The sequence below is a fragment of the Parus major genome, chromosome 3, assembly GCF_001522545.3.
Source record: "Parus major isolate Abel chromosome 3, Parus_major1.1, whole genome shotgun sequence".
NCBI classification, from domain to species: domain Eukaryota; kingdom Metazoa; phylum Chordata; class Aves; order Passeriformes; family Paridae; genus Parus; species Parus major.
In genome coordinates, this window is record NC_031770.1 from 80032859 (window position 1) to 80055734 (window position 22876).

Genomic DNA, 22876 nt, shown 5'->3' on the forward strand with positions numbered 1-22876 from the left:
CCCAACCCCTCTGATACTGATTCTAAACTGCCCTGTTATGCCAAGAAGAAAATGTTGGACAAATGCTGTCTTGAAGGCACCAAAAAGGCCATTGCAAAAGAAGTTGCTGATCCACTTCAAAATTTTCTTTGCTGCTTTGCTTACACAAGAGGTAACTAAACCCTGGACTGAATACATGCTGCCTCCAGTGCATAGCAACACCATAGGCCCTTTCTACATTAGGATGAAAGTGATATAATCAACTTGTCAAGAGAAAAACATCAATAGCCGGAGTTTTTGGCTTGCACAAAGTCACGCTGAAGTGTGATTGGTGATCAACAGGAACCAGTGGTCTCTATTAATGAAATCCAGGCTTCTTGTGTCAGTCTAATATCCTGGTCCAGGTGGCTTTAACTCACTTTTCTGATCATAAGTGCCACCCTGGATTTTCCTTTTGTTTTGAAACTCGGGCATTTAGATGATGATGAGACACCCTTCAGTGAGTTCTTTCTCAGCAGGCTCTGTTGGTGACCACCACGTACCCTATGAAGACTGATCAGCCCTGTGCCTTGAGGAGACTCTTCCACTCTGTTCTCGATCCCTGTTTGGCAAAACTTCCCATGGAACAGTAGGAGTTTTAACTGAATGAGGTTTCTGGGATCAAACCACAAATAAATTATATTTGTTGCCTTGAAGTCATATGGTGCTTGTCAGATAATTTTAAAATTAAGAGTTGAGACTCAATCTGAGGAAGGACACTAAATTATCAGTGTAGTATATAGAAAAAAGACCAAGTGTTCCGATTTCCAGTGCAAAACTGCTAGTGTTTTCAAATGAATCAGCCCGAAACTTGGCTCCAAGTAGTAAAATATGCCACTTTGAGCTAATGAGCTTCTGGTCTTTATGCTTGTTTGCTAAACCTGGCAAGCAGGGCAGCCTAAAGCCTTAATTAATGTCCTTGTGATATTAAGAGGCAAATAATAAGACAGCAAATCAATTTGCAGAAGTGATGACAAAAAGGCGGTGGGGAGCATTGGAACAGTTTTGTGCGTTTCTATGGATTTCTGTAAAAGTCACAAGCAATGCTTTGAAAAAGCAGGGAAAGGAGAAAGCAATATTGGCCTTCTTTTAGTTTTGTTTGCAGTTTCAGACTAATTTTCCCATGTAAGCAGTTCATTTAATAGAGGAGGAAGTTAGGTCTATTAAGTTGCCCAACTACTTCAGTGTTGAATTTATTGCAATGTTTGTTTTAAAAGAGATCTGCATTTTTCATATAAAATACTTCCAGATTTGAGTTGTTACTTTCCAAACAACCCAAAACTCAGCTGGTTTGTTACATATTTAAAATTTAGTTGGGTTTTGTCGAAAAGTTTATAAGAACTTCTTCTGTACTCTTAATAAAGCTGAGCACACAAGTGAGAACTGTGAGTTTCTGATTTGGCCAGAAGTTACATCTATCTGAGACAACAGAGAACTATGAACTCTGCAATAAAAAACCGATGAGGTTCTCAGGGCACAAGGTGTTTCCTCATTTCTGACCTTTCTCTCATTCAGTCAGCTACAGTGCTTGCCAAACAGGGCTTAATTCAGGTCAAACACAGCCACCATTAACTTTGAGAGAACAGTCATAGTCCAGATTTCCAATATAAAGGCTATTCTCTACCTGATGACCCATATTCCCTAAAAATCCATATAATTTTTCCCCTCTTCCCAACTTGCAAAATGACCATAGGTATAAACATTCTGGCTCTTTGACTATCTGGGAATTTAGATCTTTGAGGAAGTTAATGGAATTACCCAAAGGATGAAGGACTTACCCACGTGATAAGAGGTTTAGGAGAGCTATCTTTTAACTCGGCAGCGATGATCTGCATATGCGTCAGGAACAATTCAGTTTGCATTACCCCTCAGCCACTCTAGACTTTAACAGGCTATTCTGGGAGGAGTGCCTAAAATGGCAGTGGTTTTACTCTCGTCGTTCATGTTTTTTTCGGAGTGCTGGTGCAGCAGAAGGAGTTGTCCTCTTTTTCGTCCCTAGATATCTGGTTGTCTTGTGGCTACAGCTGTAGTTTTGCCACCCACAGCAACTTCTCAGGATAAATTTTTTACTGTCTCTTTTAATGTTTCAAAAAGTAAACCCTTCTCTGATAGAACTCTAAAAACAGAAAAATGTGGAGTTTTCTTTGAGAGGCAGTATGAAATGTCTTAGGAAAGAAAGGATGAAAACTCTGTTTCTGTTAATTATACTTTGTGGAAACAGAGTAAGAATGAATCAGAATTTTAGCCAGGTCTGAGTATTCCCATATCAAGTGAACTCCTTATGCACTGATGTTAAAAAGCAAAACAGAGGACTATCTCTGATTTGGTGTCTGAAAATAGAGGTATTATTTTCTGTAGTACAAGCAAGGCCATACCATTTGCTGCCAACAGGTTTGTTTTTTTTTTCTCAAATCTCTAAAGTGTTAGAGAACTATGATGTAAAAGAAAATATTAGTATTTTTAATAGATAGATCTATCTATTTAATAAGCTTCTGCTGTGCAAATATTTATGTTACATAGGATTTTAATATTTTTGTAAGTTATATTTTCTTTTCAAAGTCATTTTACAGAACCGACTGTTTTGGTAGTCCTAGATAAATGTAAACTAGTAGAAAGCCCAAGTGACAAGGTAGGAATGCCAGATACTTGGCTTTTTCCTGGGGAGCACATGTTTCTGTGCATCTCAGGGTGATGATAGCCAGATGTTGAAGGCAGAGTGCAACCCATTCCATGGAAAAGGTGTGGCCGTATGAACAACCATGTGAACATGGTTGACCATAGTTCAGAGGTAAGCTGGAAACTCCACTCTGCTCTAAATACCACTCCAGCTCATCTTCCTAGATACAGAGAAGAGAATTCACTGCTTGAGGACTAGACAAAGTCAAGCTCCACACAGGGAGGCTGAGACTTCATTCTCTGAGAGTTTACTCAGACTACCAGTACATAGCCGTTATGACACAAAAAGCATAATAAATGCTGAAGTCCATGGGGATGCAAGCAGGTCTTTGACCCTACAGTGGGGGTAGAGGAGTTTAAACTTCTAACATCCTCCAAATTTGTATCTTGGCTACAATTCAGCCTGAGACAAAGAGATGAATTATCCATGTGTCAATCCTGTCCCCCTTTGTTACACCATTAGATACCACTGCTGTTGGCTGTGCAGGCAACCTCAGCACAGACAAAGGCAGTAAACCAGGGGAAAAAGGTGTGGAGAATGACTAAATACAGCAGTTGTTGCATCAAATGATCCAGCTGCTATGGTTTCCCATGAAGGACAAAGCTGCACCATACCAGGAGGAGGCAAGGGAAAAGAAATAAGGCAGGTTTGGCAAGAACATCCTCTTAAAGCAGTGCTTTTTTGCAGAGCTTTTGTAGTAGTGTTTGTTTCTTTAAAGAGTAATGTCCCTTTGATAGCACTCTGGGAGAGGATGAGGGTACTGAGATGGGCTACCTGAGCTGTGAGTGAAGCCCTGCAGGTGGCCACCCATCCTCAGCTGGGGACTTTCACCTTCAGCCAGGTCCCAAACAGGCATCTGCTTCCAGCACCACACAGTGTGATCCTCACCTAAGTAATTTCTGAAGTACTTTGTTTAATCATCTTCCAGCAGCTGCTTTAAAATTGTTTCAGAAAATCAAAGTAAACACCTCTTTGGAGTGAGTGGGTTCATTTTCCTGGATCCCAGGGAACACAGGCAGGAAGGAGCTGACTGCAGCGACACTGGTAAGACACTGGACTCATGTCAGCCCAGCCCTCCTGTGCAGCACTCCTGCACTGCTTTGCAACAGCTTGCCATTCTAAAAGCCAGTCTAAAATGTTCCATTTTACTGACAAAATTTTGCAGAATTTTAGCTTTTATTTGGTCAAGGACTGAGCATGTTGATTTCTACTTCATATTTCCATTTATATGGAAGGTATCATGCAGATGTGTGATTGTAGAGCTTTCATTATGACTGTCCCTGTTTTGGCACGCATTTTGATTTATATGTTATCTTTTCCCATCTGTAAACTATGTATTTTTCCATATATACACACATTCATATTAGAGAAAACACAAGAATGAAGTATGGTTTAATGAGGCAGGATGGGATGTCAAGACACAGTAAAGAAAAAAAGAGAAAACAAAAATGAAAAGAGTTGGTAGAATAAAGGCAAGATTTTTTTTTCCTTTGGTGACAATAAAGGGTTCTGACATATGGCTTCTATCCATGGGAACAAATATACTTAGCCTGAAAAATCCCAGGGAAGTCTGTGTGACCAATTTCAATTCAGATGAAAAAAAATCTTCCAGAAAATAAGCAAATGTGCTGTTTGCAGTGCAACAAATGCCTACAGTACTAACATGAATTGTGAAATCACTGGCTGTGACTGATCAGAGTTCATTAAAAATAAATCTTGGCCCAGCAGTTTTAATAAACAGAATGAGCAATAAAGGCAGCAATGATTCACTTATTTCCCGTGCAGAAAAACTGCCGGATTTTGCATATTTCACTCAGTCAAAGGATTTCTGCTGAAAAAAACTGATTCTGGCATCCAAGGTAAAAATTCAAGTCTCACCTGTCTGGAGGCAAGGAAAAGATGGGAGGCAGCAATTTTCTCAATCCTTCTGAGCCTTTGAAATGTAACTTTTTCTAGAATTTATATTGTCATTTAAGACTTTGTGAGGAAAACAAACAAAAAACAAAACCCAAAACAAAAAACAAAAAAAATAAAATATCAAAGTTGCATTTTCTGTTCTGCCTGACGAGGAAAGTTTGAGAACACAGGTTCTGTGTTCTTTAAAAAAAAAAGGCTTTGCTCACTCCCACTGAAGACACTCCCACTGAGGGCAGCTCTGCCTGGTGGCTGAAGGGCTGTTCCAGGGGAACCAAATGCTACCTTGGCCAGAGAGCTCACCAGAGAGAGGAAAGGCAAAGCAGTTTGGGAAATACAGATAGTGTAACAGAATTGTACATCCATCTTATTGGACTAAAGAAGGAATGAATTAAAGACCTGTCCTGGAAATTGAGTCTGCACTTGAATGCTGCATCACACATGTAAGCTAAGAAAAATCAATAGAAGAGGCATTAAAGTTAACAGCACTGCATTGCTCAGAGGACAGAGCACCAAGGTGCTAATGCTGCCCCAGAAGTTGGCTGGTGAAGTGCTGAAACCTTCACCCAGGGTGGAGTGGAACTTATCAATGCTGAGCACAGCCTGGACACCTGCAGTAGTGCCACAGATCTAATTTGGCACAAACCCCAGAAATCTAGCTTGCTGCTTCCTGGCTCAGGAAAAGGGGAGCAGGTAGCACATAGGCACAGTACCTAGGTGAAAAGGTCACATGATTCTTCTGCATTTTTAACTGTTATTTTAACTTTTTACCTCATACAACCGGAACAGCAACTGGACAAAATCAGTTCCAGAACATGGTAAGGTCTCTGTGTTATTTATGGCACACACAATGCAAAACAAGTACGTCATCTACTAATACTAGCTTTTATCTGGCACTGGGACACAGAGAGCAGTGCAAGTGGGTGGACCTTGCTGGTATTATGGAAGTCCAGTTACAGTAAAACTGTCCAGAAAAACATGAGGAGTTAATACACTCAGGGATATTCTGTTCCTCCCTGCCATCTCTCCTTCCTTCCCTGCCACCTTCCTTCCCCATTGCTGTCTCCACACAGTCCCAAGCCTGGTTGCACTCTTGAGGAGCAATATTCCCCACTAGAGCTCCTCTGTGCTGATATTTCATAGCTCAGGAACCCAGTTCATGAAAATTATGGGAGCAAATGTCTATCAGTAAATACACTATCAACAGCCAGCTCCTCTGTTAAACAAAGCCTACAGAAAAAGCTGAATATCAGCATGGCAAAGACAGCTGCTCTAAGCCAAGAACACGCAATTTCCAGTCAGCCTTTATCAGGCAATTTCCACGTTTGGGTAGGGCCAGTGCCAAATTCACTGGGGAGCCAAAGAGACAAAGGTGTAGTCATCCTGGTCTGAAGGCCAGTGAAGTGGGTGGAAAATCACACACTGGTCTCAATGTCCTTTGTAACATACCTACAAGTGGGGAGGAGCAGAGTCCTCTGTGAAATACTCTGGTGACCTACCACAGCGGCTCTGGATTTGGGGGAAATATATTTTCTAAATCAAAACACTTGCTGTGCAAGTGTGAACTCAGAGTGTGTGCACAAGAAGCAATGCCTGGAGGTTATTGGTCATTTATACCCTAACCCTAAGACAAATGGTTTTAATAAAGTAACAATGTTTACTTTGCTGCAGCAGAACACAGAGCACCCTCATGAAAGGTCACTGAGGTTAAATAAACTACACTTAGTCACATACCTTAGAGTTAAAACCCAGGGCTGCTCCTGTGCACAAGATGGGGTCGTTGTTATGCTCCTGGGTATAATAACTTGTGCAGCTTATTGCTTTGCACCTTGTATCTCTAATTAAAAAAGGCAAATAAACAAAAGGCTCATGTAAGACTGATACAGGTCAACAGATGTGTTGAGGGGTTTGTATATTCTGATGACCTTTCATCACTGGGATTTCTCACACACAAGGCTTTGGGCCAGAACAGATCCTACAAGCCAGCATGTGCCCAGGGGGATACATCACTCACCTGTTTTTAGGACGTCTCTTTTGAAACCTGATTTTGCTTGCTATTTTCATTCATTTTCTCATAACTGGCAACATGGTGAGTAATAAATGAGGTTATGTCTCGTAGATTTGATTGTAGCAGCATGCCACAATGATTTCTGTCCTTTAAGCTATCCAGAACAGGGTGTTTATAGCCTGTAGTCTCTTTAGCTGTATGGCCTACTGCTTACACCCCTCATTCTGATTTGATAAACAGCTCTGTTTACCCACTTTGTAGGCCTTAGATGAATGGCAGTCCCCATTTATCAAATCCGAGGAAGACTGTGGGGAGATGAGAGAGACATGGTTGTGTTTTTCCACATAACCTGTTATGGTAACAAGCACTTCCCTGTAATGTTTGCTGACAGATGTTCAAGGCTTGGGAAAAAAATCTTCTTTCAGCTGATGGCTTCACCACCACTTTTGAAATAAGTGTTAGTTCCAGGCTCCTGAGTTCATGAGGGCAGAGAAACAGCCCTCATGAAAACAGATGAATGGGTAACAAGGGGGAAGAACAAAATGGGAAAATAAAACCTTGGTGCTGACAGAGCTGACAAATGTAATATCTCCTGGACAGCAAGGAAGAAAAAAAAAAAGAGAGTTGGATGTGAAAGAGCTGGAGCAGTGACTCTCTAACAGCTGTGTGTATCTCTGAAGCTAAACCTCCATGGAAGTCCAAACTCCCCACCAGGCCTTGGACCGGGTATTTAGTCGCTATCTATGTGCCCCAACAGTGCCCAGGAGGAGCTTGGAGTGGATATCTCTGAGGCATGATGGGCCATCCTGGGGGAAGATGGGACCTGTGCTTTTGTGGAGCCTGTACAACAGATCAAGCACAAAGGGAAGTGTCTGGGGAGTTGCTGACACCAGCAAAAGGTCTCCCATTAATTGATCCAATTTACCAGTCCTGGCTGTAGCTTGGGGCATGATGCTTCCCTGGATAAGAAGTTCAGTGTGCAAGGCCTGGATAATCATGGATGGCCTTGCTGGGATGAACAAATTCACCAAGCTGTCTGAGTCCTGCTCATAAAAGTGGGAATGAGGCAAATAATCATTTTGAATGTGAAATGCTGCATGAACCAGGCAGACTTTAGTCACTTCTGAATTCCTGGCCCTACCTAGAATTGGTCTTGCATCTGACACAGCCAGGGTTTTCTCAAAGGCTACTAAACTTTACCCAGCTATGGCCTGAGCAACTGGAGCATGGAGGGGAGGACTAATCTCAAGCAATGAGACTTCATGTCATTGACAGTTTGTTTGGGTTTGTTTTTTTATTTTTTGGGGTTTTTTTGTAATTAGGATGAGATATGTGTGTAGGAACTGGAAATCCTGTGAGTGTATCCATTTCAAAACACTTTTGGAAAGGTTTTCTCTGCTCATGGACAGACTGTAGCAACACAAGGATGATCCCTTTCTGTCTTCACTTCCTTCTTCCCCTATCCCAAGCTGGCAGAGTGACTGGAAAGACTACTCAGAGTCTTTCTCAAAATTTCCCATACCTGGCTTTGTCTTTCCTTCTTCCGTCTCTTTTCTCCATCTCAAATACTTACAAAAAGGTAAAATTTTTAATCTGAAGTTCAAGGTAAACTAGCTGTGCTATCACCTTGCACACATTCCTATTTTCTCTGGCAGCATGGCAGTATCTGTTTACTCATGGTGAATGTTGCAGTGATTTGTATGTCTACTTTAAAAAAAAATCAAATCAAAGGATTAATAATATACCATCAAGTAGCATTTGTTTTTGTAAAGTTGCATCCATACCCCAAAACGTTACATGAGTAGCAGATTCTGAAGATATGAGCTTCAATATAAGACCAAAAAACCATGTCAGTTTTCAGCTTTAACAACCCTTGACATTACCTGTTTAAAGGTGTATATATGTTGTTTCTGCACTATTATTCTGAAAGACAGATTAATTCCATAAAAGATAGCAGCATATGTTTTTGTTTTTTTTTCCCGTGTGCAACACTTTTTAGAAATAATGTCCAAGACAAGCAAAATTTAAAAGTTTTACTTTTCTGTGGATGAATCATTTGGCCATTTGAATAGACTGAACTAATAGGAATTCCAGTAGCTTGAGCCCTATATACCAGAGGGAATGACAGCAGTGCATAACAAGAAGGAGTGTATCGTGTGTGTGCATCCCTCCTTTCACCAATCCAGTTCTGGCATATTAATACTAGACAGGAGGGGAAAACTCTACATGAGGAACTGTTCATCCCATTGTCTCTGTGACTGTAGAGGTGATTGTGATGAATTGTGCTAGAGTATTTTTTTGAGTTTTCCATAAGCACTTTGGCCCTACATTTATTTAATTGAATCTTTAGCATTTTATTAAAGGGTACAATGTTTTCCCAGGGTGTACTGGAAAAAGAATGTCTCAAAATGGAAAAACTAAGTACATTTTCCATGATTTATGCCATTGACTCTGCAAATATAATATGTAGAGCAGAACTTTGGCAGGTGTTAATCAGTATGTTTTCCTTCACACCAGTAGAGCTGCTTCAGTTTACACCAGCTGAGAATCTGGCTCTGTATATTAAATAAAAAAGTGGGTCTGGCTTCCTGATCTTTTGTAGTAGACTCACAAAACTGTTCGTTATTGAGCTGTGGGCTTGAAAAGCAATCTCACTTTTCAGTATTGGCATCAGGCTGAAGAAATGGGAACATGGTGTGCTGAGCTCCTGGGTAGAAGAAATGTTTTCTTCCAAACCATAACAACCTTTTTGGCTATCTGAAGAAATATGTTCAAACTTCCTTGCCAAGGAAAGGTGGGACACTAGCCAGTTACTACATGAAGGCTTTGAAGATGGAGGGAATAATAAAAGGGGGAAAAAAATTGAAGAGGAAAATCTTCTTGTTCCCAGATGGGTAGCTAAGGTGTAACTGTTCTTCTCTCTGTTTTGGGATCAGAAGCACAAATTGGCCTGATACATGAAAATCAAGATCATTTTTCTTTAGCTCCTTGTCTCTGATGTTGTGTCTGGTTTTCACATGACTGCAAGGCTTTAAAATATGTCCAGTTAGTTTCCAAGAGTGCCTTCAGGTGGTATTTCTGATCTGTACATGGTTCTGGATGGACCAAGCTCTTTGAAAGTTCATGCACACTACAATTTGCTATATTTGCAAACTACAGTTTGCACACTGTAATATGATTTACTGTAGGTAAATCTATCAGAACCCTGCCTGATATTCCTGACTTAATGAGGAGAAGAGGCATGACATAATTTTGGGGAAGAAATCAGGGATTCTGGGGGAAAACAGGAACATTATTTCGGAAGAAATTATACAAATGCACATGTGTATTAGTAATAGAAATTATCATTTGCAAACAATTGCTTTCAGAAAAAAAATAGTGAAAACTTAGGTGGAAGTTGGAGGAAAATTGGGGAGCTGTAGAAATATATGCACACTGTTTATTTTTTTTAATCCTTAGACAAGCTTCTTTTAGTCAAGACAATAACTCAGGATAAGCTCAGAGGAGCACTGGTTCTTACGCTTTGAAACATGAAACAAGGTTCTCATAATGTGAAGCTCCTTCAAGATCTTAAGGTCACAAAAAGTGATCTTTATATAAACAAATCTGGGGGGAAATGATATAAAAGCTTGATGGGTTTGAATGTCAAAGTCTGGTGTCCAGTGGCTGCGTTTAGATGTTGCAATTGCTTGTTTTGGAAGGAATGTACTTTTGAGTATACTGAGCACACTATTTTAAAGACTAGATCTCTCTTTAATAAACAGTATTTTGTTACCCCAGAATTTTATTATATCAGACTGATATTAAATTATGTTTTCTGCTATTAGAGTTTGACCTAAACTCCTAAATAGCTCTATTATGTCCAGTGACCTCATTCTTATCTGGTTTACAGGTCAGTGGTGAATTAAGCAGCTGGCTTCCTGCTAATTAATCCTATTTAGTTAAAGAACTGGTAGACTGAATTATCTTATCTCTGTTAAAAGGAAGTTTTTACATGATTGGCATCAGATTACTGTTATGAATGACAGCCCCTTGCAACTTTGACATATAATACATAAGCAGAAAGGTAGAAGAACGAAAAAAGAGGAGAGTATACAAATGCCATCTTGTTCTTCAGGGTTTCTCTATGACATGAATGATCAGAATTATTAAAGCACTCAGATGGCACTTTGAAATTACACAGTCCCTTCCAGGTGAGTCCAGGTGTCTTGTCAGAAGCCCAAGTCTCCAGCTGGTGTGACTGTAGATGGGATAGGCAGACAAAGCCAATGGTGTATTTCTGTACACAGTCTTTGTACCACTCCAGAATAGCAGCAGCCTGGCAGAATTGAAACCCACTGTTTGTCAGAAAGCCTCTATCAAAATGTCTGATACTGAGACTGAATAGCTTGCTATAACTTTGAAGCCCCAGCAGAGCCTTTTTTATGTCATGTTTTGAAATCAATGGGCTACTATTGAACTAAAATGGAAGGTGAGACCCTGTGGAAAACACATGTGAGTACAAAAAGGGTAGGGCAACCAATATCCCTTCGACAGCAGAAATGTATTTGGTGGTTCTAGTCCATGTTGGGTGAGCTGTAAATGCACCAACACGTTTACAGCTGCTTCTCTTTTATTGCTTTTTCCCATTTCTTTTTGCCTTTAACTTTTCACCATCATTATGCCTTTCATGCCTTATTGTTTAGTCTAGAGTGAAGTGGATGAAGTTTGGGACAGGCAGGGTCCATCCTGCCCACAGGCATATCTTAGGAGGGGGATAGAGAGGGAGAGGAAGAAGGAGAAGGCAGTGTTTATAAATGACCTTATTTTTACTGATCTTGATGCATCACACGGAATTTGCAGAATTACGTCTATGAAAAGTACACATTTAATAGGACAGCTGTTGGCACAGGGGAGCAAGATTAGCTGTTCTGGGTACTGCTGAACAATGGATGTATTTTTGCCTGAGCTGCTCAGAATAACCCACCTGTGCAGATCCTGTGTCACCCATCCAGGAGGCTTTACTGCCCTGAGCTGCCAGTGCCCTGGCATCGGCAGCATCTGCACACCCCAGCTGTGGTACACAGCTTTGAACAAAGGCTGGGCAGGTGCCACTGCCAGGATGTTGGCAGGAACAAGCAGGGGCTGTAAAGATGTGTGTTCACTCTGATCAGGATGAGGAGTTGGGGGAAGCCCATAAAAACTAAATAATTAGAAGTCAAATAATCCATGCAGAAAAATTATTAAATCCTGGGTCCTCTCCTAGGAGCACTGAGGTGTTTTCCTCTGTTGGATACTAACAACAAACCCAAACACTTGTGGTCTGTGCCACTCCTCTAGGATTAGAATCAGAATAATAAATCCTTGTTGGATATTTCAGATGGAACAGGGCAGAAACTGACAGATGTTTGATGGTGACTGCTGCATTTGTATTATTCAGGGTGAGTAGGAAGTTTAGTTTTAATATTTTGGACATCTTAGACACCAAAAGAAGATATGTATGAGCTAGCAAGAGGAAAAGAAGGCACAATTATTAAGTAAAAAGGATGAATTTAGGACTTCAGCTCCACTGAAAACTGTTTTAAGAATCTAATATCCCTCATTTCTCCTCTAAAGGACCACTGCTGGCTAAAGAGTGACCATAGTGTCCAAGCACATGAGGCCAAGGCCTTAGGTAGACATAAAAACAAAAGGTGATGAGAAGCTCTTTACCTGGGTTGTCAGCAGGCTGACTATAATGTACCAAGTATTTTAATGTTAAGAAAAGGTATTGATATCTGAATGCAAAATGATTTATTAAATTACACATTTTGTGATAAATTGCTAATGTGTTCTAGTGTCCAAAACTAAAGAACCTCTACTCAACAGCACAAGAGATATGTGAAATAAATCTCTTCTGCACTAAATTTGCATTGAAAGACCAGAGAAAGTTCCATTTCTTTATATAGGAATACAAACACATACACCAGAAGAGGAGATGATGAATAAGAGGGACTTAGAACACATGAAAAGTTTTGGCTGCAGGGTGACTGCTCTTTGTCTGGGCTGTGTCTGAGGGCTACAAACATTTTCCTTATTAGTGAGTACAGAAGGTTTATGAACTGTACTTAAATGTAGGGCATTTGTGCAGCAGTAAAAAGCAGGAATTAAAAAATGCTCTCATATAATAAAAATAATTTTTGCAAAAGATAAATAAACCAACGGGAAATAAAGATTCTTGAAATTTCATCAGCATCTTTTCTACGTGGCTGGAGTCAGTCACTTCTGCCTTTGAGGACCACACATTCACTGTGTTACACTGTATGATACAGCCTAACACGTGCACAATACAATTAGTTCGAGCTAAGCTGAGCTAAGTATACCCAAGTACACTTCTGGCTTTCATCATGTGCAGGTAAAGCACTGACCTATTCAGTTCTAAAATGAGTGCCTGGGTGTTTTTCCATGCTTCTATATCCTAAGATGATCCGTGAAAATCAAAGGAGTCAGTTCTGTACTGCGTGCCTCCCTACCACACAGACTTACTGAACAATCTATTCTGAAACTCATGTACTTCCAAATGACACATAAACCTCTAAGCCTTAAACCAACTGACTGCACATTTACTGGCACGGTTATTTTTAATTCTCCACCTCATTTTGCACACCAGCAATAATCTCATGCCTGCAAATTGGGATGATCTGGCTTAAAAGTTCAGCTGCAGCCATGTTAAAAAGACCAGAGGAAATGGATAGCTCATCTCTGGAAAATGCAGCCCTTTGGAGTAACGCCAGAACTCCTTAAAAACAAATCAGCTCAGGATCACAGTTTATGAGAGGCAAAATGGCGAAATCATTTCCAGGCTGTTTTTTTGTCCCACTACTCCCATGCTGTCATTAGCAGAGAGCTAGTTTTGCCCATCCCTAGTTCTGTGCATTCTCCAGGTGTGCTGGTTTGAAGGGCACATGATAATTTTGTGCCTTTAGCACATAAACACGTAAACAATCAGAGACAACCACCACTAAGTAGAGTAGCTGCTGGAAGTGCTGCGAGAAGCCTCCTGGCACTTCCATCCCAGTCCCCGGCACACTGCCCATGGGAGAGAAAACAGAGGAGGAGGCAGCCAGAGATGAAAGCTGGCGGAGCAGTTGCAGCTGCTGTCAAAGCAGAAATGGCATCGGTATTTTCCTCAGCTAGATCTGGGTTTCCTCTGTTCCTGGCGACCACCTCTCTGATCAGCCCCCTCTCCTAAGCCTCAGGGCTTCTTCCTCCATCTACCCACTCACCTCACCTACTTCGGGCTTCTCTTTGACTTGCCACGAGGTCAGTGGAGATGCAGTGGGGGATGCCAGGACTGGCACAGAATAGCATGGGGCTTCTTTGGCCTCTGGGCACAACCAGGGCAAGTGTGGTTAGTGATTAAGCACTGTAAACTTCTGTAAGACTCAAATTTAGGTGTGGAAGGTGGTGAGTGATGAAAAGCTACACGCTTTGATTAACAGGAGCACCAAGTCACTTTGCCTGCAGGGAACTGGCTGCTTTTAAGAGGTTGCTGGTTTACATATAAAGATGATGTGATTCAAGACAGATGTTGGAAGGATGTGTGCAACACCAGCTTTTATTGGGCATCTGCTGTTTAACAGCAATTAAGGTGTGATTGTTCAGAGCAACAGAGCTGTAAATTATGCGATAGATATTAACATCATAGACATATAAAAATGTATTATCTGCCTCAAGTGGGCACACGGTGTGATGTAAGCAGCAGAAAAGGATTAATGCACCTCTGCTTCCTTGCTGTGGATTAAGATGTTGGATGGCTGGCAGAGAAACATCTATCACAGCAAGCTTTTTTGTATGAAGCTGCCTCATCAGTGGGCTCACCAGAGACACAAGACTCCTACCAAAAAATGTCCTGGGATTGTTGGGAAGATACTGATGGGGAATCGAGCTTCTCACATTGAGAAATTCTGTGCACCACCTCAAGAAATAATCCAGGGTTGTTTGTGAGGCCTTCTGTGTGAAAGCACAGATTGTCTCTTCATAAAATTCTCTGTATGTAGAGCCAAAATCCTTCCCCTATTATTCTAGTAGGAATCATAGCAACATTTGGCATGTGGAATAGAAATCTTTCTCTGAAGCTCTGCATTAGCACAACAGGTCTCCAGGGCAAAGCAATATTTGGAATTCAGTGGCCAGTGAAACAAATGTTATGCTGATAAATAAGAACCTCTGGGGGTTAATTTTGAAAACAAAGACTATTCTTCAGCAGAGGAACAAGAAATAGACTTATAATATTCCCACGCCACTCACTCTGGTTTAATTTACCAGGTCCCTTTGCAGGACTGTAACACTTGACAGCACTTTCAGATGCACAGTGGTATAACCACCAGAAATTTCTTAATATTGGGGAAAAAGACTTGAAGAAGAGTCTAGACTGCAAGGGAGCTGAGGCTGTTGCTCAGGATAAGTTTAGGTTTGGATATGAGTAGGAGGCAAGCTCAGGGCTCTATTTCAAAAGACCAAAATTTCACAAACTGTTCTCTGTATTTTGGCTCAGATAAGCTTAGAGGATTTTCACTGTGATGGGGAACATTTAAACATCATGGCTGAAAAGGAAGATTCCATTCCCAGTTCGGCACCTTTTTACAGTCCTAGTAATGGGTTGAGGTTACACACTGTGATGACTCCTCCTAACTCCTTAGCAGAGCCCCCCTGAAAGTTTGCATTTTCTAGACAGGTCCAAGGAACCTGTCTAGAAAAAAAGAAGAGACAAAAGGACTATGCAGTGCTGCAACTGAGAGAGTTTTTACACTTGGACTTTCAGTTTCTGCCCTTTTATCCTTGTGAGGGCTTCACATTCAAAAAAAAGATCATAAATGTGAGAGTTGCCCTTATTTTGGTGTTAATGTTGTTTGTGCTGAACTATTTTTATCTACGCACAAAGCCAGCTTACGGTTCAGAGCTCAGCTGGGCTATTGCTGATCTCAGCACGACTGAGGAGCTGGAGCTGCTGCTCTGAAGAGGCTGCTTCTGCCTCTTGGGAAGGGGGCAGCAGCGCATCTCCAAACCCAGCAGGAGCTGGAGGTGGGAGGTGGTCTGGTCATTTCCCAGTCAGGGAAAGCCTCCTGGGTTCTAGGACTTGCTGATTTCTGAGATCTTCAAAGGCAGTGAGACCCATGTCCCAGTGGCACAGCTCAAGACTTCTGTGCTCCTCAGGGAAGCAACAACTCTTCCGTCTGCACAGCAAGAATTTGTAGCTCTCTCAGAGCTAAAACTGGGTTGCAGCTGCTGCTGTGCAGCTGCCCATCCCTCCCAGCAGTAAACAGTGCTGGCAATGCTCTGGTGGTGCTCAGGAAGGGCTGGAGCCCCAGGGTCCTTGGCTTGCATTGCAGAAAGACTGGTGGTAACTTGCAGCTGTGGTAGGCGATGGCCCTTGATGAAGCTCATTCCATTTGGGATCCTGCAGGGTCTCAGCAAGAGAGCTGGCAGCACAGATTGGAACCTTCTCTTCATCAGAGGTGGCTCTCTTCCTTCTGCTGAGGTGGTGGCGGGGCATAGAGCTACAAAATAAGCTGCCTAAGTTACTGATCTGTATAATTTTCACATTCCTGGAGGAAAATTCTTTCATGGGAAAAAAGCATCCTTTGTTTTTGGCACACATGACATGCTCTCCTTTCTAATTAGGAAAAAAAAAATTGATTGTTTTGTTTTGTTTGTTTTTGTTTGTTTTTGTTTGGTTTTTATTTTAATACCCTGCTTTTGTTTTGAAATGTACTTGATAAATTGCCTAGTTCATTTTTTCTCTGCACTGTGACTAAACACTCATCTCTGTCATCATTTTGCTCTTTGAACCTAGCATACTGAAACAGTGCACGGTATGGAGAAGCAGGTTTTCCTGTGAAAGAAAAGGAGACCCATGGAAGAAAAAAGAAGTGTTGTAGTTGGTGCCCTGGCAAAGAACAACAATGTATTCTTGTTTGTGAGGGCAGTACAATTCCAAATCAGCTTGCATTCCTTGCTCCAGCTGCCACCATTAGCATGAAGAGAGCTGAGTATCATTGGTGGTAGAGAAAGAAGAAAGGATGAAGAAAAAAAAAAAAAGAAAAGGGACAAATTTGCATGTTTATTAAGAATAGATGCCTACTGACATATTGTAATCCTGGAAAAGCCAAGGCAGCACCAGGATTCAGGTACAATGGCAGTGCTCACTGGCCCAGCATGGTGGCATTCCATGGGCTCCAGCAAACTTATTGCTTGCTAAGGTGTCTGAAACAAACTGTGATTTTCCAGTGGTAGCAGAGGGGCCATCAGCTCCCCTCTTTTAAGATGCAGAAACAGACTTGTGGTACTCTTCAGCTCTTTACTTCTTTGGATGAGTGTTCTCACACCCTTTTGGTCCTTTGCTGCACAGAGTTTTGGTTGTGTTCCCACTTGCACAGTCCTAACATGTTGAGTTTCATTCTTTCATCCTCATGGCATTTGATTCTTTGCCTTCAGGCCAAAGATCCATCCATAGAACTCTAGATAACCAAAATCTGCTCCAGATGACCAAAATCTGTTCTCTGCTCTAGAGTAATGGTTGGCTCTAAACAAGCACATTTTGTCTCCCTGGGAGCAGCTAGAGATCAGCAACCTGATTTAAGAACAGCCTGCTACCTTACATCTCGGGTGAGATGAAAAGCTGTGTGGGATGATAGCTAAAGAATTCTTATTGTGCCTCTATGCAGGTATTTGCCAGTATTGCTTCAACAGGCAGTTTTAACAGGAGGAGTACCAAATCTGGAGATTATATGCCAATATTTTACAGGTGCTAAGAATAGCATTCTGGGAATACATATGTCCTTTCAGTGTACAGCAAATTTCAATGCAAACACTCCCATTCTGTGCAAACTTGACTTCTGACTAGGAGTATAATGCACATTTTTAGCAGTGAGGTTAATTGGATAATAAAACACATTTTCAGTAGTAATCCAGTTAACTTCCAGCACTTATGGACTGTAATCTAGACTGAAAGATGCCCTGACTCCATCAGGATTCATAGTCCTGGCAGTGAAAGCACTTGGTAAAACAGCATTCATTTTGTAATAGGTGAAACTACATTATGGCTTTGACTCTGTGAAACTGATTCTGTCTGAATGAAAAGTAACCCAATTTCTGTTTAGTTCACATCACGTGTTTTCACTCTACAGTTTACTGTTCCAAAAGCAGAACAGCTTGTTTAAATCGGAAATGACGAGTTTCTCCACCTCCCCTGAATAAAAGGCGGAATGCTGAAATCCACTGGAGTATTCCCACGTGAGCTTAATGCATTAATGTAGGGTAAACAAAACATGAAAAAGTCAAATCAGCATAAAATCCTACAAATCAGAAGCAAATGGGGTTGCATGAATGCATGAGTCATGAAACATTGCAGGGGTGTTTTTTCCTATGGGGGTAGAAATACTGAAGCTTTAAACTCTCCTACATACCAGTGAAAAATGTGGCTTCTTGATAAAAAAACACCAAAAACTAAACAAAACAAAACAAAACCCCCCAAAAGTAAAAAAAAAAAAGGTCTTATTTGTGACTAAGGTCTTGTATAGTTAATTTTTATTGCACTTTGATCCCAAGGGCCAACATGGGCAAAATCACAATATCTGGGTGTAAAACAGAACCTGAGAACATGGCTGGCTTTTTTTTTGCAGGTGACCTAGAGAAAAAGGGTTTGACAGAACCAAACCATCCTGTGCTTTGCAGGCTGGGATGGCTGCCAGTCTGGCATGGAGATGAGAGGTTTGCCATTTCCTGTTCTGTTTCATCACCAGCTCTGAAAAATCCTGCTCAAGAGCAAATGCTGGTGGCTTTGCCTAATATAAGTTACTGCAATATAGTGGTGCATTTAGTCTGTGAATTTCCTAGATGAAGCAGGAATAGGTTTTTTGATAGATGAGTCTTTTGGTGCCTTGGTCTCTTGGCTTGGCCAGTGGCTGTTGCAGCAATGCACAATGTTGAATACTACTATTTCATTTAACACACTCTCAGCAGCATTGCAAAAAGCCACTGGCAGGCCCATCAGAAAATTCTGATAATTTGGCCTTCTTCAAACTGCACCTTTTCAAAACATCACAGTATTTTGTCCAAACATTGAATTTTTTCCCAGGATGAGTAAAACATCTTTCCAGTAAAATTTGGCAGAAGGAAAATAAAACTAATAAAAGAGTAGTACTTTGAAAGCACAAAGATTTCTTTTATTTATCTTTGAAAGATCATTTTCTAGTATCCCTGATTTTCATTTTAATCAAAGACCCTTAGTATTGCCTACTCCAGCAGTTAATGATAATTCTAGTACTGATTCCTAGTATTGATTATTCCACCACAAAATGTCAAGCACGGAAATAAATTTTGTAAATAAATAATTGTGAACTACAGAATATAAAGGTATCAGAAGACTACCTTGTGCATGCAAGCCAGAGAAAGACAAAAAACCCTTAGAAAAAAAATTTAAATCAGATTTGAATACTTTTGTGAGAAAACAAACAAACAAACAAAAACCAACAAGAAAACCCCTATAAAAACAGGTTTTGAGCTCTGCTTCCACACCCATGCTCAAATTTTTCCCAGACTAGTTCTGAGAAGATATGAATCAAACAAAATTTGCAATGGATTGCAAGTGTCTGGTAGAAAGTACTTTATTCTGTGCTATTGTCAATAACAGTATTAGTCCTTTTGATACTCAAAAGTATTTCTACAAAGCCTCCACGTACTGTTTTCATGAAACTAATTTCCAGATTGTGTATGTGTGGTGCATGGGTGAGGCTGGGCTCTGTTCGAATCTGACGACTTCGTGTTAGTTCCCAGGATTTCCCACTCAAGTCAAGCTCTCTGAACTTTTGTCCTGCTGGCTGGGGGCTCCTTGAGCTCTGCCCACTCTCTGGCCTGGGGCAGCAAGCTGCAGAGAAGAGCTGTGGCACACTCAGCACTCCGGTGGGTTGTCCAGAAGAGCAGCAGGGGGAGTGGGATAGAGCCAGCAAGCTGCCCAGGTCACCTGCCAACAGCTGCACATGCGGGTGATGAGGAGGGAGGAAAAAGGGTGCAGCAGCCTGCATTCTCCAGAAGTTTGGTATCTGGAGCTGAGCTGATACATGCAGATGCTGTGTGGAGAACAGCTATGAATATTCTTCAGTCCTATAGCTGCTGTTTCCAGCAAGATAATTGTGTAGCAACACAGTCAATAACATAAAGAAGTTTTCCGGTGATTGCTGCCCAGCAATGTCTTTCCATTTCAACAGAGAACAAAATTTAGGTCAAGATCTCATTTTTAGTGTTTTAGTTGCCGTTGGCCTCTGTATGAGACAGGGCAAGCCAGCTGTGCTAAGGCACTTTTAGCAGAGGCAGAAGGAGCTTCTGTGCCAGGTCTGGGTGGGAAAGCTGCTGTGTCCCTGTGCAATCGCCGGCATTCCCCCTGCGGCCAGGGCTGCCGAGGGGCCCCAGGGCTCCCCTTGCACAGCCTCTTCTTCCACACTTGGCACACTGCACATTCAGCAACTTGGAAATTGTGGCTCTCAATGTCCATCTTGATACAGACTTCTTTATTATTCTGAACATCTATTTGCATTTTTAACATTGTCAAAAGGACATAGGGAATATCATCATGATGGCACCTGCTGTTTGTCTCTCCAATAGGAATAACTGTTCTTTATAGAAGGATTAGAAAAAAAATAAAAGAAAGCAGGAATGACATTACCAAACTTTTCATGACAAAATTGTGATAAAATTGTGTTGTATCTTTTTTTCTGAGCTCCTTCTAAGGCTGTTTTTTTGACTTCCTAGACTTTGTTCCTGTCAAACTAATCCAGGCTTCTGCTTTTAATGTGTAATGACAGCAGCATTGATGTTTGTTAGGTTTTTAATAAAAACAAACACCTCTGTCTGAGTTGACACTAGTTTTTGGACTGAAGCAGTGTTCCTGCTCAGAAGTGAATCCCCTCCCTGTCTGTAGGTAACACATATTGGCAGTGTTGGCAGAGCAGCTCTGTCACACAAACTCAACTCCTCTCGGAAAAAACAAAACTAGAAGTTTTGCGCCTGCTGGGCACCAAACGGGAACCAATTCCTAGACGAGGCACAGACGAAGAGTCACAGTTTCTAGCTCTTTTTTTCTGCCAGAAAGAGCATGTTTCTGTTTTAGGCACCACATCTTGGGTAGAAGGGAGGCAGAACATTACAGTCACAGCTGATGTAATTCAGTCAATAAAATACTTAAATTCCTAAATTCAGCAGAACTCACCTGGAGAGTATACTCTCTGTTACGTGGCCAAGCTGAATGAAGAGCTCACACTGAGGACTTTATTAGGCAAATATACACAAATGCATACATGAGAAACACATTTATTGCTATTCATTTTCATTTGTTCTAGAGCAGGACTGAGAGTACGGGTGAGATGAAGGAACTAATTGAAAAATATTGTGCGAACATACAGAAAGACATGATTCACATCACACATCTTGCGTTCCTACTAATTGCTTGGGCAGCACAAACAACCTGAGTGAGTAATACAATCAAAATTCCGTCAAAGAATTACTGCTCACACTGGCAATTTAAAAACCCCTACCTTCTCCTTCCAAAAGTAAGTTTGTCATTTAAGGGACAGAGTGTGTTCATGAGCTGAATTAATGCTTTTATTTGCGGCAATGTTACCAGTATCAGTCATAATTAGAATAATCTCTGTAACTCATACAAATATTTCTAAATTTCTCATAACGTAATTCACTCTAATTCAATTTTTTGCTACAATTCTTAATGATTTCTACTGATTTAAAGTGATGTGGGCTTTCACACTCAAGTAAGACAGAGGAGCAAAAAATCCATAGTGTATACATACCCTAAGTAAAGTACTACATTGATAAGAATTCTATTTCTCTTCTATTTACAGTTTATTTAATATATACATATAAAATACACTTTATCTGGTGTCCATTAATTAGGGGAAGAGAAGTGAAAAGAATTGCACATCAGTGCAAATAATTCCTACTCTTTCAAAGAGTGTAATGATTAATGTCCTTTGCACATTTCTGAACTGAAAAAACGTAAATGCAGTGATTCTGACTGGAAACTATTTTGTCTCTTCTTTCAGATGAGTGGGAGGAGATTTGCAGGTGCTTACACTGAGAAAGGGAGGGTGAGGCTAGGGTTGGCTAGCCCCTTTCCTTTGGCAAAGGCCAGCAGTGTAAAGGTCTTCCTTTTGAGATGCATTCACCTTGCCTTTAGCAAATCAGTGTTCTCCACGATGAACTTCTGCCCATTTTTCTTTTTAAGTGGGCAAGCGATAGCAACTCAAGAGAGGTCAAAAGTCACACTTCATGGGGAAATGAAACAAAATCCACATAAAATATCATTAGGTCCTACTGACCAGTGTAAATGAGCTGGTACATTCTGTAGTACTCAAAATACTGCTAGTATTTCATTGCAACATGCTGAGAAACACAAGTTAAATGAAATGCTGGCTGCCCCCATACAGGAAGTTGTCTCAGTTTCTTGGAGCTGGTCTTGCTTAATATAGGATGAGCCTCCAAGTCTGATCTTTGTCCTTGCTCTAGAAATCAGTAATCCGGCTGATTGCTGATAATGATAATTTGCTTATAAATAAGATAGTTACCCCTTTTGAAAGATTAAATTATGTGCCCTAGTGAACTGTGATGAACTGAGTGATGCCAGTCTGGGAATGGGGTTATGTTTTAACCTCTCCGAGCTCCCTAACCACACTGGGAGGGCAGTGATGCCTCAGTGCTGCAGGCAGGCAGCCCCCGTGCTGGGACCCCTGTGAGCCCCTGCCCTCGGCGGGGCCTGAGGAGCTTCTGGACGGCTCTCTGCCCTGCAGGGAGCTGGGCAGGGCTTGTCGCTCTCCTCTCGGGATGCATGGGCAGTGTGAGGAGATGCTGGTCCTGCACCCAGGGGAAGAGTGGGGGATCCTTGTGCCCAGCAGCAGTAGTGAAGGGCCCAGGGTCCCAGCAGCCAGTCGCAGGCTCCCCTGCCAGCAGGCCCCTTAGCCTGAGTATTTATTATACATAAAGGAGAAAGCTAGCAAACCCTATTCAATGTGCTGGCAGACGTACAACGTTCTGCTTCTGCTGTTGAGCTGCAGTCACTCGAACACATTCGGATTTTAAAAGCTTTCTATTTTCTTTTTTTTTTTTTTTTTTTTTTTTTTTATTTATTTTTTATTTTATCATATTGACACAGAGCAATACAAACACTTTTATCGCGCCGAGAGCGGCACGGGGAGGGGGCGGCGGTGCCGCATGACTGGGTACAGGGTGGGGTG